Raw genomic sequence first — 13,922 nt, 5'->3', positions numbered from 1 at the left:
TTTGTTAAGATAGCCCTAGGAAACTCATACACCAGGTAATCAACATAAATACATTTAACAGTAGGTAGCATATTACAGGGCCCAGCAAACTATGGCCAGCGTACCAAATCCTGTTTATTACCTGATTTTATAAATAATACTATCGGAATACAGCCATACTCTTTACGAAGCATCTGCCATATACGCCTATGGCAGACTAAAGAGACTATCTGGCCTTAAATATTTACTGTCTGGTCCTTTCCAGAAAAAGTTGGCCAATTCTTGCTATATCCTACTAAGCTTTTCCTGAGAAGTTTGAAAATGTGTAACAGTCTTACTACAGATTTTCATTTAGCTCTCAAGACCCGAATCCATTATTATCTATATGAGTCAAAAGGGGCTATGCTGCAGTGACACACATTTCCCAAATCCCGGCACTTTAACATGGAAAACATTTATTTTTCACTCGCCTAATGTCCCGTGTGGGTCTGGAGATCCTGCTACACAGCGATCTGCATTGTGGGTTACTTCAGTTGGCATCATTGCACACTTTTCTGCAAACTCCATAGATTTACAGACAGTGGAGAATTGCCAAAGGTCTTTCCATGGCTCTAGCTGGCGGTGACATACTACATTTCCTCTTACATCCATTGTGTGGCTCTAACCAGGAACAGTAGGAGAACAAATAGGATATTTATGAGTCCTACTATGTCCATCACATACTCAGACAGTGTTAGTCTCATAGGATTCACATTTAGTGACTCCTGGAACGAAAAGCAACATAGACTCTCATCGTCAATATTGTTGAAGATCCACAGATGGGTACCACTGACAACAGGGAATTCTTTAGGAATCTCTAGTACCCATTCATAAACTTGCGATCTTTCTAAATGGTGGGACCTTGTGTGAAACACCTTGTGTGATTTTGTGCACATTATAATGAATAACCCTAATAGAAAAAACCCATAAACATCTCAATATATACACCCTGGTACCAGGTTATATGCACATGCAAGCATTATTATTAATCTCTGCCTTCTTCATACATATAAAAGGACCCGGCTCCAGAAGTCACACAATTTACTCATATCTGCAGACAAAGAAATTATGTAGGCAGGCTTTCCCATGTGGGTGCCTAGGCTTTTTTTTTTGCTGGAAACAGGCAAGTAAATTAAAGAAAATAAAATACCACACAAAAGTCAGTCTTTTCCATCCCAGCTGTTATTCCCTAGCTGGAAGAGAATCAAGGAGTGAAGTGAAGGGTCAGTAGTGTATTAGTCCGTCTACCCTCTGCCCTGTAGAGAGAGTCATCAGAAAAAAAGGTCAGGGGATGCTTGAGAAGGAAAGGTCCTCAGACAGGGTTTATGGCCCATGACGACTGCTGTTTCTGCTCCCGCTTTGGCGACAAGGCCTGGTCAGATGGTCTGAGGCCATCTTCAAGGCCATCTTGAAGACAACTCTTTATTCTCTTGCCTTCCCGCCATTAGCACTCTCAAACCCTTTACATCCTGTTCCCGTCCAATTGCTCATGGATTCTTTGTTCTTTCTGCCAGCATGGCGGACGGGGGAAGAAAGCATGGTTCTCTCACTGCCATTACCAGTGCTGCTCTGCTTAGGACACCCACGGGAATGGATGAGCCTCTTTGCGATCTTTGCCTTTACTTAAAAGGTTTGTTTTTGTATGTCTACCCAGGCTGATCATTTCTTTCCAGTCACCTCGGTGACATCTAAGCCTTGAGGTTTATCTGAAGTGTGATTGTTGCCGATCGATCGCTTCTAGAGAAGCTGACGTAGCCATCCGAAAAGTTCAGAATCAGGTGTTTGTGTTTTGTTTTGTATCCAGGATGGCAAACCAGGTAACTTGAAAACATAACTCTATACACCAATTTTCCTCAACAAATCGTGGTGTGGTCACTTGAACTATTGACCGACACAAATATGCTTACCCAGACGAAATGGAAATAAAGTCAAGAAAATGATAATCTGGAGAAAGAAGTGGAACTTCATCACACATAGAACAACCTGTGTGATGAGAAATACCATTAAGTCTATAGATAAGACACTGTGAATTCACCCTTCTCACAGAAAGAGCTTTTAAAATATAAAATCAAGTTCTGTAATAAGTATCGCGATACAGATTTCTTTGTGCCACCAGACTCCACAGGTTTTCAAAAACGGGACACATTTATGAAGCAAGAGAATATTAAGTGGATTTCAGCAGCAGGTGAAGTAGCTTTACATGAATTTGACTAATTGTACACAATATGTTACGAAAAATCAATCACTTCCCAACTGACAAATAAACTGATGTCAATGTTGGGATCTATAGGACCAAAATGGTGTCTTTCTGTAGTTTGTAAAGTCTGTCTGCACGCATAATGCCATCTATTTGCACGGATCCCTACAATAATCCCATGAGGTAGGTAGTATGATCTTTATTTTGAGGCTTGAGAAACTGAAGCTTCATCGAGTGAATGACCACCTGTTAGGTAGTCTGTTAGGCGGCATTTGGTTCACAGAACAGGAAGCAATCTTGGGGTCCAGGTCTCTGACTCCATGTACGTGTTTAAGAGGCTCAAAGAAACAGGGAAAACAATGCCACTGTCGGTTCTTAATTAGTAAGCAGAGCTCTGAGTTCATTGAAACGTTTCGATGTTTTCCTCATTGGAGTCTCCATAAACGTCTCTGTTCACTGCTTGCTGAAAATTCTGCAAATCTCATGTCTGTATTTATTCTTGGGGTCAGTCTGCCTGACTATACCAGGCATTTTCGTCTTGTTCTGAGGTATGTTTTGTTGGTAGAGGGTTGGGGAAGGCTTTTGATTTATTTTAGACACATTTCGTGTGTAAAGTTTATAAAGTGAAGTAATTTGATCATTTCTTTTTTATTTAAAAAAATTTTTTTTAAGGTTTATTTGTTTTTGAGACAGAGAGAGACAGAGCATGAACGGGGGAGGGTCAGAGAGAGAGGGAGGCACAGAATCGGAAGCAGGCTCCAGGCTCTGGGCCATCAACCCAGAGCCCGACGCGGGGCTTGAACTCACGGACCGTGAGATCATGACCTCGAGCCGAAGTCGGCTGCTCAACCGACTGAGCCACCCACGCGCCCCAGTAATTTGATCATTTCTAAATGAGAAGGGCTAAGGAAGTTTCATTTGGGAAAACGTTAGCTTTTATTTTTGTCATAAGATTATTTGATGGCTTCCACTTTTCTACAAGTACCCAGTGGGTGCAAAAATAAAAAAAAAAAGTAATTTTTCTGTGGGATCATTGTTAATTATCTCAAGAAAACATGGAGGTATTATTGGAAAATCCCTGAAATGTAATTAAATAATAACAAAATATTTATTAGTAGCTGAGATGTATTAAAACCCAGGACCCAACATCTCTGAATCCATAATCCCTATTTCTGATGTACATTGAGCTTCCTGATAGCCAGAGTAAAAGAGAAATTTGCCAACGTACAGATTTCCCATCTCGTAACAGAGGAGCCACCTCGACAGAGTTTTGTTGAATGGAATATTCCTTCATTGACTGATGCCTAACTAGGAAAATAATAAAGTGTAAGACCTAACTACACTTTTAAAAATAAAGCTTAAGAGAAAACAATAGTAGATGCTAAAAATCTGGGAAAAGATGTAATTAACCCTAGAGTGATTTCGAGAGAGACAGAACCTGTGGTCTTCATGCTGTCACCGCCCCACAGTGACTGCGGGATTCAGCAGCTGTGGAGTGCAGACCACGCTGTGGTGTTCCAGGGTCCCACTCCCTGGAAAGGTTGTTTATGAAATAGACCTGATCTATGGAAGGCATCTAATATCTTCCCTTTCCTCAGCAAGCCAAGGAAAAAGGAACTGTACAGCTCATTAAGCATTCTGCAACCCTGCAGCCCATCTTCCGCAAGGTCCGTATGAGGTAAATAGGTTTTTTTTTTTCCTTTCTTTTCCCATCTTATCTTGAGAGTGAGGAAGGTGAAGGTAAAGACAGAGAAGAGCTTTGCAGAGGCACTCTACAGATGTGGCTAAAATGAATTCCTCCTCCCTCTGCTCGTTTATCAACGTTGCCCGAGGTACAAAAAACACGCTCTTTGCCACACGCATTTCAACTTGTGAATGTGTTGCAAGACACGAGGAAGACTTGCTAGAGAGGTCTCGCCTTGTGCAATAAAATTAAGTGAAGGTTGAAGGTACTCAGGCAACCAAAAATGGTCCCGAAAGATCACTTTTACCCTGTTCGCCCTCTCTCCCAAATCTCACTCGTCGTTTGCTGAAATGAAAATGGTCAGCATGGGGGCGCCTGGGTGGCTCCGTCGGTTAAGCGTCCGACTTCAGCTCAGGTCACGATCTCGCGGTCCGTGAGTTCGAGCCCCGCGATGGGCTCTGGGCTGATGGCTCAGAGCCTGGAGCCTGCTTCCGATTCTGTGTCTCCCTCTCTCTCTGCCCCTCCCCCGTTCATGCTCTGTCTCTCTCTGTCCCAAAAATAAGTAAACATTAAAAAAAAAAAAAAAGAAAAAAAAAGAAAACGGTCAGCATGTGAACGGTGTAAATGTTCACAGGGCTTTGGGCGAGAAAGGTATCCCAGGAAAGAGATATCGCGGCAAATCCCTCTTTGAAAGAAACTTGGAATTGAGGACGACTGGAAAGATCGGAGAGTTCATCCCTGGGTGTAACTTAAAACTGTTTTGCATAGAAGCTTCGCTGACTCTAATGTGAGGCACTAAAAGCCAAGAAAAGATGTATAAAGGCTCTAACCATGTGGCTTTTTTCTGGGGGTGTTTCGTACGATGTGCCCCACCGTGGGTGATGGTAAATAACCAGGCCTAGAGCATTCTTCCTCTGCCTTCTGCTTCCCCCTGACTGAACCAACATGCAGACACAAGGTTTCCTTCTCCAAACAGACTGCGTAGCTGAAAAGCCTTCAGGTCTGATCTTTCCCGTGTCCACTTTACTGTTTATTTATACCGTCTTTCCGGGTCTTTTGTACGTGATCCCTCTTTCTGGATTTTGACGTTCTTTCTGGTTATGTTTTCTGAGGATCTTCATCAGAGCTGGACTACTGGGCGCCTGTCAAGTCTGCTTTGAGGCTCAGGGCTTAGGGCTTGCTGTCTGCAAAATCATGGTGGGGAAGTGATGGTTCAACCCCAGGACCCTCACTCCTGGAACTTTCCTCTTCTTGCTCTGATACTTCCTTCCCCACTTTACCTCTCCTTTCTCTTCTCCATCAGTCACCATTCCAAACCCAAATACTCCCCCGCAAGGCTCTAGGGCACCTGGCTCACCTCTCCTCTTGGGCTCTGTGTGCTCAGTCATCCCATCCAGGTCTGGCCTCACAGGTAGATGTCAGGTGCTGCCCCAGCCAAGCGTTTCCTTCTGTCTCAAGGCACGTGTTGACTGCTTGGTGCCCCTGTGAAGAGGCGACGTACATCAGGCCCTCCTTTCTTTTCTGGGCGACTTGCACCCTAATCACAGTGGCCTCCTGGAGACTATCGAGGATTATGGAGGGAGCTTGTCAAAGAGGACAAACATACTCCCCTCAGTTCCCTGCTATTGATTCCTTAGGACGAGACTGGAGCCCGGAAACTTGGTATTTAAAACAAATTCCAGGGGCGCCTGGGTGGCTCAGTCGGTTAAGCGTCCAACTTCGGCTCAGGTCACGATCTCACGGTCCGTGAGTTCGAGCCCCGTGTCGGGCTCTGTGCTGACAGCTCAGAGCCTGGAGCCTGCTTCAGATTCTGTGTCTCCCTCTCTCTCTGACCCTCCCCCGTTCATGCTCTGTCTCTCTTTGTCTCAGAAATAAATAAGCGTTAAAAAAAATTTAAAACAAATTCCAGGGGCGCCTGGGTGGCTCAGTCGGTTAAGCTTCCAACTTCAGCCCAGGTCATGATCTCACGGTTCGCGAGTTCGAGCCCCACATCGGGCTCTGTGCCTGCAGCCTGCTTCGGATTCTAGGTCTCCCTCTTTCTCTGCCCCTCCCCCGCTCGTTCTCTCTCTCTCTCTCTCTCTCTCTCAAAAATGAATAAACATTAAACAAAATTAAAAACAAATAAATAAAACAATTCCAGGTAATTCTTACGCAGTCGTAACAAATATGTAGTTTGGATGGCTGCTTTGATTCCCAGGAGAGTTCAAGCAGGATGAGTTTTACATGGGCAGGCAGGAAGGTGGAAACCTGTTAGAGGCATTTATTTAAACTGCTAAAGTTTCAAGGAGGCCCAGGACCCAGGGCAGTCTTTTCCAAGAATACTATGTTGTGGGACCCAAAGGGGCGACAGAGGATGTTAAAGATAAGGTGGGGTGCAAGGCAGTCCAGGTGCAGTCTGCCGATAGCCCATCCAGAGGCTTCTAAGTGGAAAACTCCCCTCGGAGTCACGAACACATCTTTGGAAACATTGTTGTGTGCAAAGAGTCAGAGTCAGATGCTTAACCCACCAAGCCACCCAGGCTCCCGGCCTCGATTCCTTTTTTAATCCCAGAAGGTGCCATCTTTTTGAAATAAAATGTTGCCTGGCAAGAATAAACATGAGACCAATTCAATTTATAAAGATTATTTAAGATACATTTGCAAAAGAAGACTTCCTATGCAACTTCGACACCATTTTGAAACATGGTTGCGAGCAAAGATTTTTAGGGGCCAATACTCACAAGCTGACAGTTAGGTACCCACCCATTTGCCTAGTTCAGCCCTCTTCAAACCTTTTGGTCTCAGGAAACCTCTGCTCTTAAACATGACCGAGGACCCCCAAGAGCTTTTTATTTATTTATTTATTTTATTTATTTTATTAAAAAAATTTTTTTTAACATTTATTTATTTTTGAGACAGAGAGAGACAGAGCATGAACAGGGGAGGGTCAGAGAGAGAGAGAGACACAGAATCTGAAACAGGCTCCAGGCTCTGAGCAGTCAGCACAGAGCCTGACGCGGGGCTGGAACTCATGGACTGCGAGATGATGACCTGAGCCGAAGTCGGACACTCAACCGACTGAGCCACCCAGGCGCCCCCCTCCCCCAAGAGCTTTTTAATTGTAAGTTGTATCTGTCAATATTTCTTATACATGAAATGAAAACAGAAATATTTTTTAATATTTACTTACAGATGCGTTAAAAATAACAATAGGGAACCACTACACCAACATGAGTCACATATGTTTATGAAAAATAACTGTATTTTCCGAGACAAAAATGTAGAGGGAAAATCATAGCCTTGTTTTCCGTATTTACAAATCTCTTTAAGGTCTGGCTTAAGAGTCCAAAGTTGGGATTCTCATACCTGCTTCTGCCTTCAGTCAAATGAGTAGGTTGCAACTATCACAGGTCATGTAGCCTTTAGGAGATATCACTGTCACACGAGGGACAATGAAATTGACAAAGGTGAACACCACATGGGTCCTCTTATCGGAACAGTTTTGACTTGGTGGCTCCTCTGAGAGGTTGTGGGGATCCTTGGCACACACTTTGAGAACTGTCCTTCTCCATCTTGTTTCTTGATTCTCATACGGACAGGATTTTATGTAGAGATATATTGAAATAATTTTCTTTGCTAACAAAACTTACCAATAGTGGTTCTTAATACCTCTCTTATGAATGTTCAAGAAGAAAATGGAGTTGAAGCTGCATAGGAAGTCTTCTTTTGCAAATGTATATTAAATAATCTTTACAAATTAAATTTGATCTCATGTTTATTCTTGTCGGGCAACATTTTATTTCAAAAAGATGGCACCTTCTGGGATTAAAAAAGAAATCGAGGTGGGGAGCCTGGATGGCTTGGTCGGTTAAGCGTCTGACCCTGGATTTCGGCTCAGGCCATGATCTCAAGGTGCATGAGTTCGAGCCCCATGTCAGGCTCTGCACTGACAGAGCAGAGCCTGCTCGGGATTCTCTCTCTCCCCTCTCTCTGCCCCTACTGCGCTTGTTCTCTCTCTCAAAATAAATAAATTGAAAAAAAAAAAAGGAATCTAGGAATTGGTACAAGTGGTAATAGCATGCATGACACATGTCGTGTGTCCGTGACCTGGGGACACGGTTCACTTGGGGAAATGGGCAGTTTTGATTAACCATTGGGGACGGGGGGTCACAGAACAGCAGTTGGATTTAGCTTGTTAAATAAGTGTCAGATATGGACGAACATCTTTTATGGAGAATGCACTGAAGATTAAGTATAGAATGGTTAAAGACGTCTGTGGTTGACCTTGTGGGTAATATAAGACGGTGCGAGTACACAGTGTGTGCATGAATGGCGCGCGCGTGTGTGTGTGTGTGTGTGCACGTGTGTGCTGGGGATAATGATACAATGGTACACAGTATTGTGACACCTACACAGACACGACCTTGCAATGTGGGACACACAGATTACATCGCTGTGGATGTCACTGTTGGCAGTTATGTCTGCCCCACTGTCACCCACTCATACATGTCTGCAGAGTATTAAACAACCTAAATTCTGCTCCTGCCCTGAAAGTGGGAGTGTGTAGCTGATGATATATCCTAGAGCAACATAAAGCGAGGCAGCGATCTTTGCAAAGTGGGGGAGGTTATCTTCTTCAGTTACAACAACCATTTTGCAGAGTAAACACTGCAGGCTAATGAGCCTCCTTGAATTCCAACATGCCATGGACTTGTACAGTTGCAAATTAAAAATAGCAGTATGTAGTGCTATAGAAAACCCAGCACAATGCTTAGCGTGTACCCATTGAGTTCATTGCCTGAAAAAAAAAAATCTCTGTGATTATTTTATCAGCCTGGATACAAGGAAATGACTATTTCAGTCCAGAAGAGTGTAGTGGGTGGACCAGAAGAGAGAGAGAGAGAGAGAGAGAGAGAGAGAAGAGAAAACCAGGATCCTCAGAAGATGATGGGGGGTCAAGATGACAAGGGGGAAATGAGGACATAGTTAGGACCCAGCTGGAGACTCAGTCATTCTGGGGTAAGGATTTTGCCTATGGCATAGCACAATACACTTTTTAATTTAACAATCTGTCCTAAATGTGGGTTGTTGATCGTTGCTTAGTTTATTGAGCATTCACTTCGTCTGCCACACAATGCATTAGACATGGCGGGGGGGGGGGTGGGTGGGGGGCAAAGGTACATCAGAGGTCACTGCTGCCATCAGGGAGTGCAGGCCCATCAGAGGGGACACACTATCACAGTGTGATGCAGCACAGGGACTCTCACAAGGGCCAGGAAATGAAGGAGACACCTCATTCAGCTTGGAAGTTAGGCTGATGGACAGACGAGGAGGCCTCGGGTGGGGGTTGGCCAGACGGAGGGCAGTGACAACGGTCAGGGAGGGTGTGGGCAGCCTGTAAGCAAGCTCATGCTGCCGATGTCTGGGGTATGAAGCAGGAGAAGTGGAGGGTGGTTGGGGCAAAATTGGCAGCATGACCGAGACAGGTGGCTGGGTGGGGGGGGGGGGGGGGCAGGTGGCAAGATGGCCGGCCTGCGGGACTGGGGATTCCAGCTGGTGTACCCATGAACACTGATGACGCGACAGGTTGAGGCAGGGAGAGAGGAGGAGTGACAGGGGCGTGTGATCATTATTTTGGTATATTTATTAACATCTGTGATAAAATAACCCTTTGGGGAACAGGTAGGTAGCATATTCCTTACATAAAGGTTACAGAAAAACCAGATCTGAAAATTAAATGTGATAAAGTCAAATCACAGGCTCTTGTGTTAGTAGGGAAATATCATTCCCAAAGAATTAAACTGAAAAAAAAAAAAAACCTTAATACTACTTACCTTCGAGATATGCTCCTTGATGAAATTCTTTTCCCCCCCTTCATGATTCAATATCATCAACGTTAAATCTAGTGAATGAAAAAAATCATATTTGTGGTTTAGAAATCTTCATCCCTATTATATCAAGCATATGAGAATTAATTTATGTATCACTATCAATTGTGTTTCTTTCTCCCTTCCTCCCTCCCTTCCTTCCCCGTTTCTCCTCTTCCTCCCTTTCTTCCTCCCTTCCTTCCCCCCTTCCTCCCTTCCTTTCTCCCTCCCTCCCTTCCTCACTTCCTTCTCCCTTTCCTTCCCTCTCCCTCCCTTCCTTCCATCCCTCTTCCTCCCTTCCTCCCTTCCTTCCCCCCTTCTTCCTTTCCTCCCTCCATTCCTTCCTTCCCTCCTTCCCCCCTTCCCCCCCTTCCTTCTCCCTCCTCCCTTCCTTCCTCCCTTCCTCCTTTCCTCCCTCCCTCCCTTCCTTCCTTGCTTCCTTCCTTCTTTCTTATTCTTTCAATTATTTGCAGTAGGGAGACCACTTCTTACATTCTTTCTTCTAAACACTGCTATGCTCTGGTATTCTTTGTCCAAAAAAGGAATTATATATTACAGATATATATGTATATAGATACAGGTGACATACCCCGTGTACTTGATCTCATTTCCCTCCTTTTTCCCCCGGATGTAAGGAGTTCATGCTTTTGTTTCCCTTGTACATTTTTACACTTCAACGACAAGTCTGTGTGCACACTCAATACTATTTTTGCTTTATATAAATGCTCTTAGTTGGGCTTACCATCTGTAGCTTGCTTTTCTTCCTCAAATGTTCTATTTCTGATATCAACCTATATTAATCCAGGTAATTTATTCCTATTAACTGCTGTATAATATTCCATTAAATGAATACACTGAAATGTTTTCATACCTCTAATCTCAGTACCTATTGGAACATTACAAAATGAGCTTTAACGAGCATTCTGGCACATATCTCTGCACACAGAGAGGCTGGAGTTTCTCCAGAAGCATTTAGCTAGGAGTAATATTGCTGGGTCCTAGGATATGAGCATCCTCAACCTGACTCAGGACTGCCACATTATCTTTTTTTATGTTTGTTTATTTATTTTGAGAGGGAGAGAGAGAGCTTGAGCAGAGGAGTGACCGAGAGAGAGAGAGAGAGAGAGAGAGAGAGAGAGGGAAAGACAGAATCCTGAGCAGGCTTCGTGATGTCAGTGCAGAGCCCAACTGCGGGCCTCGATCTCACTGACCGTGAGATCATGACCTGAGCTGAAATCAAGAGTCAGATGCTTAAACGACTAAGCCACCCAAGCGCCCCATGTCACATTATCTTTAACTCAGTTGATCTGGTTACACTCCCACCAGAAATGTATGTGGGTCCTCTTTAACTTAGATGGTTAACCTATGAGCATGATAGCAGTCTGATGGTCATGAAGGCTTTTGGATTCTTCCACTCTTCTTCATTGTTCCTTCAGGCAGCTTTCATCCATTCAGAAGGGTTTTCTTGCATCTGAAAAAAACACACACCCAGGGCAAACAAAAGCAGGCTAGTATGCTTGCAAAACTGATACACTCTTTCTCTTACAGCTAAATGCAAAGTTCATTTTAGTGTCCAAATGCTATATAGTGCATTCATTTTGTGACCAATTATTGAAACAATGTATCTTTGGGGCGCCTGGGTGGCTCAGTCGGTTAAGCGGCCGACTTCGGCTCAGGTCACACCTCGTGGTCCGTGAGTTCGAGCCCCACGTCGGGCTCTGTGCTGACTGCTCAGAGCCTGGAGCCTGTTTCAGATTCTGTGTCTCCCTCTCTCTGACCCTCCCCCGCTCATGCTGTCTCTCTCTGTCTCAAAAAATAAATAAGCGTTAAAAAAAAAAACAATATATCTTTGAGTATGCAAAGAGTTACCTTGCAGTGAGGCTTTTGCATGTTTCCAAAAGATGGGAAGGTGTATTCTGTAAGCCCTGCCTTCAGTTAAATATAAGTATAAGCCTTTCTGTGAAACATCATTTACTGCAACTAATTTAAGTTAGGATACATTGTGCAAACCTGGAGGACAATAGGATATCCAGGAATCTGTTATATAGCAAGTTGAATAACTATAAGACGAGTTTTGAAAACCCCATGGCCTCAAGCCACAAGCGGCTACTGAATAATAACCAAACCTACTTGGGGTAGTAGCTACACTCCGAGAAAGAACAAATACATCAGCAACATAGCAAGTAAAAGGATACTATTCCTAAAAGAAGAGGGGGCTGTTTCCCTAACTCTGGGCTGTAGAAGATCATGTCAGAAAATAAGGAAAAGGGCCTTTTATTAAGGAACTAGTTGCTGTATACGTCCCCCTAGCTAAAGTTGCATCGTGGATAACAATTGGTCAGTAATTTCATATCTGATTCCAAGGGGAAAAAAAAAATCACAGGCATTAACTGTACCCACATGGAAGATACCTGCATCATTACCTGCACACAAAAAATTAGCCACTTTAAAGCAAAAACAAAAAGTGAAAACCTTAAAATAATGTATGTATAACTACGGGGCATTTAATTAACTGCCTTTTCAAAAGGAAAGGCAGAACTAAAGATTAAACGCTCACATAATTCTAATCCTTGTTAAATATTTCCGTAAGAGAAAACCTTAGGGGTTCTTAACTATAATGATAACTTCTACAATGAAAAAGCAAGACGAGTATTGTGAGGTAGTCATGGCTCTGAACGGGGTAATCACCCCCCGCCCGACCCATTCTAGCACGCAATTTACACACATGCGAATGCACACTCTGATAGACCGGCACGACGGGCACGTCCATGCATGCGCGCGCACACACACACACGCTAGTGTAATATCTCTAATATTTTAGAGGCGAAAAGCCAGCAAATGGCTGTGCAAATTCTATCACAAGACTGGTACAGCCAGAATGGTGAGCGAGTTTACTCAGCTACCACTGCGCATCTGTTATTACATCGCACAACTTACTGCAGGGCATTTTTCGAAAATTGCTAAATAGATTTCATTGCTTGACATTTCATCAATTTTCGCTCAGCCCATCTTGTTCTGCACTCCTCTTCCTCCCCCCGTTGCGTGTCTCATCCGTCTCAAATTACTTTTATTTTCTTTTATGCTCACCGTGCTTTCGTAACATTATACTTTTTACTTTCTATCATATTGCATTTTAAGCCCATGTTTTCCCCTACTAATGACAGATTTCAGATTTTCAAGCTCAAACGCGTTGCCCGCTGTACTAATGTAAAATCTACACAACGATGCTCAAAAATGCCTTCTTTCAATTAAAAAAGATTAAACCTAGTGTTTTTAAACTCGGAATGAAAAAGAAATGTCTTCTACGGACTTTTCCTATGTGATATTTTAAATATACATACATTTCATCCACAAAGAATTTTTATATATGGTTATGACAGAACAATTTTGTCTAATTTAACTGATTTCCTACTGGGCAATCAAGTTGGTGTAATTAGTTGTGCTTTAGGATAATTTTGTGTAGCATTCAGAAAGATATGAAATATATACATGCACATATGTATTTATATACACTCATCTTTATAAATCTGTTGGCTACAGCCAAAATTAAATGTTTCTATAAGAGTTCCTTATGCAAAAGAAAATTATATTATTCATGTTTCTCTTTTCAGACTTCATAAGATGTAGAAAATAAAGTTACCAAAGTAACCCATGTAATTAAAATAATAATATGGTGTTTTAAAAATAGTTCCAATGTGAAAAAACTTATGCTGTTTTATAAACATTATCAAGATCCATTTTTGCGCGAAATTGAAGAGCTAAAAATCTCACCCCCAGAAGAGAGATAAGAAACCAAACAATAAAAGGAGAGACAGAGCTCCCAAAATACCCAATTGTGTAATCTGAGAGACTGCCGAGAAAGCCTAGTGAAACCAGGGAAATACACAGAGAGGGCTTTAGAAGAGATTGGGATAAACATCCCAGCAGATTTAAATTGACTGGTGTACTAATACAGCTTAGGCTGGAGAGCCTCTCACGTGGGGGGGTCTCTGAGTTCCAGTAACCCTAGGGTGTTCCTAAACATTGCCTAAATGGGGTCTCCGAGAAAAGGGACTCAAATCTTCAAGTCTCTGGTAATTTGCTATGGTCTCTTTTTTCTCATTCTAGTAAGTATTCACATTTGTTCTTTTTTTAAAAAATTGTTTTTGCTTTTTTTTTTTTATGTTAGAGAGAGAGA

The sequence above is a fragment of the Acinonyx jubatus genome, chromosome B2, assembly GCF_027475565.1.
Source record: "Acinonyx jubatus isolate Ajub_Pintada_27869175 chromosome B2, VMU_Ajub_asm_v1.0, whole genome shotgun sequence".
NCBI lineage: Eukaryota > Metazoa > Chordata > Mammalia > Carnivora > Felidae > Acinonyx > Acinonyx jubatus.
Note: the sequence above shows the minus strand (reverse complement) of the source record.